This window comes from Arachis ipaensis, chromosome B09 (assembly GCF_000816755.2).
Source record: "Arachis ipaensis cultivar K30076 chromosome B09, Araip1.1, whole genome shotgun sequence".
NCBI lineage: Eukaryota > Viridiplantae > Streptophyta > Magnoliopsida > Fabales > Fabaceae > Arachis > Arachis ipaensis.
In genome coordinates, this window is record NC_029793.2 from 49,664,340 (window position 1) to 49,669,595 (window position 5,256).

The 5,256-nt window shown below is 32.3% G+C and overlaps 1 long non-coding RNA gene across 1 annotated transcript; it reads left to right on the top strand.

The window, feature by feature from the left end:
* LOC110266530 lies at positions 4,659-5,022 on the top strand. The gene is made up of 2 exons (XR_002353941.1): positions 4,659-4,828; positions 4,908-5,022. It is a non-coding gene; the product is annotated as an uncharacterized LOC110266530 (long non-coding RNA).

Sequence of the window (5,256 nt, forward strand, 5' to 3'; positions counted from 1 at the left end):
TCTCTGATTTGGTCATTAATCTAAATCAATATTTGATGTTATGAAATAAGTATGATTTTAATATAAAATTATTTGCTTGTTCGATAATAATTTTAATTTAATCTTGAAATTTTAATTTTATTATCTCAGTCAAACATTAAAGCAATAACTGGATTTATCTAAAGAACAATTATATATATATGACAAATAAAATTATCATTTTATCCAATACTTAATCAACACTAAATTTTAAATATTAAATTTTAAATCTTAAATCTTAATAATATAAAATAAAGTATTGGCCTAAAATATTAATTAATATTAATAAAAAATACAGTCATATTACACATGTAAGATTCAAGACTTTTGAAAAGTCCTACATTAAACTAATCTCAAATCATATATTCGTTTACAGTTTTAATTTCAAAAATTCTTTTATTGGAAATAATTTAAGGCAATTTTTGATTAATTGAATTTGAAATAAATTAAGAATTTTATCCAAACTCTATACTTAAGAATCATTTTTCTATTTATGATTTAAAGTTTTAGAAATTTAAAAATAAAGAGATTTGGCTATTTAAATCAGAATTTCATCTAATTTTATGATTATTGGATTATTTTCTATATTTGAATTATAAAGTTTGCAATGATGAAATAATAGGAATTTTACATGATTTGGACTAAATAATTAATATTTTAAAAATATTAATACTGCTATTTTGGAAAGTAGAGAAATTAATTATATTATTTCTAATTTTTTGATTTAAAAACTTTATTAAAAATAATTTGTAAAATTGATGAACAATAGTATTTTTATACATTATTATTGTTGGATTAAAATTTGGTTTTCAATTATTCCATTACCCTAATTTTATTAAAGTTACCCAACCTACCCCTAACCAAACCCTAATTCACTAAGTCTATATTCAGAGTATAAAGTTGGTAGTTGTGAAATAATAAAGATTTCTATATGGTTTGGATTAAATAATTAATATTTAAAATATTAATACTGCTGCTTTGGAAAGTAGATAAATTAATTATATTATTTCTAATTTTTGGATTTGAACATTTTATTGAAAATAATTTGTAAAATTGATGAACAATAGTATTTTTATACATTATTATTGTTGGATTAAAATTTGGTTTTCAATTATTCCATTACCCTAATTTTATTAAAGTTACCCAACCTACCCCTAACCAAACCCTAATTCACTAAGAACAAAATCCAACCCTAGCCCCCTCACTCTCAACCGCAACACTTCTCTCCCTTCAGCAAACAATCAGAAAAAATGAAAGAAAGAAAGAAAGGGGGAAGCAGGGGAAGGGTCTGCGGAGAAGGGGAAGAGGAGAGGAAGAAGCTTCGCGCCACCATTCTGCACAACAGTTTGACTTTTCAAATAATTTTACTATGGTTCCTATACGTAACTTTATTTGATTATGTACTTAAGTATTTTTTTTTTCAATTCTTAAAGGAAAGAATTTTCGCTTTTATTCCAGTTAGCTTTCGTTTGACAAATTGACTTTAATTTGGCATGATGCATTATTTATGCATTCGTCGTTCTTTCAGAAATATTGAATTCATACCTTTCCTCTCAAGTAGGGGCTAATTCTTTAAGCTTTTGTTTCTATGGTTGTGATACTTGATTTTGTATTTAACTATTCTTTTCCTTTTATGAACATCACCATTAGTCTTAGTTTTCCCTTCTCTTGTAAATCTCATGCTCATCCGAGTCAACTAGAATTTGTTTCTATCTAGTACGTTATTTGTCCTCTTAATTGTCCTTCCTTAGTCAAAGGTTCCTTCTTGAAAATTCACTGTTGATTGAGTTGTCTTTCCTTACGAGTTTTGTATTCTTTTGTACCAATGGAAAGCTTGTTTGATGTTCCATGCTTCGTGGATCTTGTTTGAACTCCCTTAATTTAAGATCTTTTCTTGTTTGGGCTGATTTCTTTTAAACACATCTTAATATTCTTGAATGTTCTTATGTGATGGCAATTTCAAGTGTATTCTTAGAGTTTTGATGTGAACTTTTGAAACAAATTTTGGATTCTCTTAAGAAATCTAAATCAATTCTTCTCGCTTAAATTGCATCCATAGTTATTCCTTAAATTGACAAAGTTGTTTTGAAGTTGGCATGCACTGTTTTAAATAAAGTTTTGAAATCGACTGATAAGCAAATTTTTACCTCGGAGTTTACTTTTCTAAATAGAGTTTAACTTGTTCCATATTTGTTATAAAATTTTATACACGCTTGTTTGAATTTAAACTTTGAGAATTCTTGAACAAACATTTGATTTTCTTACAACATTACCACAATTTCAGTGTATACTTTTATTTGATTGAGTACCTAAATGTCTTTTAGGATTATCAAAAAATTGTTTTGGCCTCAACCCAATTGACTTTCATTTTTTCAAACCTCACCTATTCTATATTTTACTTGCAAACTATTTAGACAAAATGCAATTTAGTTTTCTTTTAACCATATTGCAGTTTTGATATATGTTTCTATCACCCTTTTGTAAAATGCGAGTTACATACTTTTCTTTTAGCACATGAGGTGATCTTCTTTCCGTTTTTCATTCTTTATATTCAAATGTATTATGTGTACTTAATCATAAATTCTAAACCTTGAGAGTGTCATCACTAGCTTTAGTTAACCTTCTTCTATGATTTTATACTTTTTAACTCAGCTTGATTTAGTTTCAAACTACTGTCTTGCTTATCCTTTTTGAGTTTCTATCAGTTATCTCTGATTCGGGAGTCATCCTTGAGGTTGTTAAACTGAATTTATTTCTAATACTCTTCATCGATTGTACATCCTTGTTTACTTGTAGATTCAGCAGTTCTTTCAAAACTCTTGCGGAGATTATCCTTGTTGTTTGTCCTTCTTTTTCAAAGTCTTTTATCTTTCTGAGTAAACTCGAGAATTGTTTTGATATCACGTGCGATCTTTAGGTATAGTAATTGCGATGCCTTAGTTCTTTAAGACTTGTTTGTCGATACGGAAGGTGAAGCGCTATGTGTCCGACGTTATGAGAAGTTGTGTGAGTTTTGTTTCTCGCGGAAGAGTTTGCAGATGTTAGGCTTGTGACCAGATATGGGGTTGTGAAGTAATTGATGGAGTTAGGAAGCTGATACTTAGAAAGGGGTACGAGATCTGCGAGTGAACGTTATGTCTGTTGTTAGATACCAACCTGCTTGTAACCTTCTTGCCATGTTAACCACCGCTTTGCTTCATGAACGCCTATCTTGACTTGCACCCTATTTTGTTTCTCCAAGCTTTTGTAAAGTTTTGAAATTGTATAACCTTTTTGCATCGAGCCTATCTTTATCTTTTTTCTTGTACTATATTTTACCCTTATATTTAAATCTTATGGTTAACAGGTATTTGAACTTGTATATATACATATATGTGTTAAGATCTCTTACTTTTCTAAAAAGTATTTAAAAAGTAGATCACTAAGGCTATGTACTATCTTATGCATTATTTTAATTTTCGAGGACGAAAATTTTTATAAGGTGGGTGGAATGTAAGATCCAAGACTTTTGAAAAGTCCTACTTTGAACTAATCTCAAATCATATATTCGTTTACAGTTTTAATTTCAAAAATTCTTTTAGTGGAAATAATTTAAGGAAATTTTTTATTAATTGGATTTGAAATAAATTAAGGCTTTTGTCCAAACTCTATACTTAAGAATCATTTTTCTATTTATGATTTAAAGTTTTAGAAATTCGAAAATAACGAGGTTTGGCTATTTAAATCAGAATTTCAACTAATTTTATGATTATTGGATTATTTTCTATATTTGAATTATAAAGTTGGCAGTTATGAAATAATAGGAATTTTACATGATTTGGACTAAATAATTAATATTTTAAAAATATTAATACTGCTATTTTGGAAAGTAGAGAAATTAATTATATTATTTCTAATTTTTGGATCTAAACATTTTATTGAAAATAATTTGTAAAATTTATAAACAATAGTATTTTTATACATTATTATTGTTGGATTAAAATTTGCTTTTCAATTATTCCATTACCCTAATTTTATTTAAGTTACCCAACCTACCCATAACCAAACCCTAATTTACTAAGAACAAAATCCAACCCTAGCCCCCTCACTCTCAGCCGCAACACTTCTCTCCCTTTAGCAAACAATCAGAAAAAAAAATGAAAGAAAGAAAGAAAGGGGGAAGCAGGGGAAGGGGCCGCGGAGAAGGGGAAGAGGAGAGGAAGAAGCTCCGCGCCACCGTTCTGCACAACAGTCGCCGTGCCTACCCACTCACCGCTGTTGCTGGAGGAGCTTCGTGCATCGCCGATCATCCCTGTGCCGTCACCTTTGTGGTGTCATGTTACCACCTGGAGGAGGAGAAGAGGCCGCTGTTGTCGTCGAGCTCGCTGTCGTCCATAGCAGCCACCGTTCGTACTCCAGCTCGTCACCACCATCGCTGACCGCCGCTGCCACCGCGCCACTAATCGCCATCGCGAGGAAGACCAGGACCGAGGGAGAGAGCCGCGCGAGGAGAAGGAGTTGCCGTCGTGGAGTGTGTCGCCGTTGAGAAGCCGTCGCTGCCAGATCCGCCGCTGCCAGAGCTTCTGGCCGACTCGCGCTACTGCTGCGTCACCGGAACTCCATGCTGCCGCTGCTACCGTCGGGAATGCCACTGTCGGTAAGGGTTTAAGTTGGTCTTTGTTCCTTTTGAGTTTTCGGGAGCTTTATCATCACTGCCTGTTTGTTATAGTCACCGTCGCCGGAGTTCTGGTCACCGCTGCCGCTCGAGGTGGTTTCTGGGGCTGCCGACAAACCGGTTCAGCTACCGCCGCTATTTTGTTTTCTTAGTTCGGTAAGTATTTGTGTTTCAAAAACCCCTGTGTTAGTATCCTATCATGTTTGGTTATAAACCCTGAGGTTTGGTAATGTAGGTTCGAGTTCTGTATGTTGAATGTCGCTTTTAAGTTGCCTAAGTGCTGTGGAAGTGATCAAAGACTGAGTTTGTGGATTGCTGTTGAATTCGGTTAAGAGAAAAGGTTTCGTGACGCATTTTGGGTTATGGTTTCGATGGATCGAGGTAGGGGCTTTTTATACAAACTAAATTATTTTTAATTGGAATTGTTATAAATAGATATGCTGTGCGAAATGTATTTTCTGGTGATTATGTGAGTCTTATGAATTGTCTGATTTTGGCTTGAATGAATATGGTTGCCTGTTTGATTGAAATAATGTCTGCTTTTGATAAATTGGAGTTTTCTGGATTGGTTGACTTAAAATGAT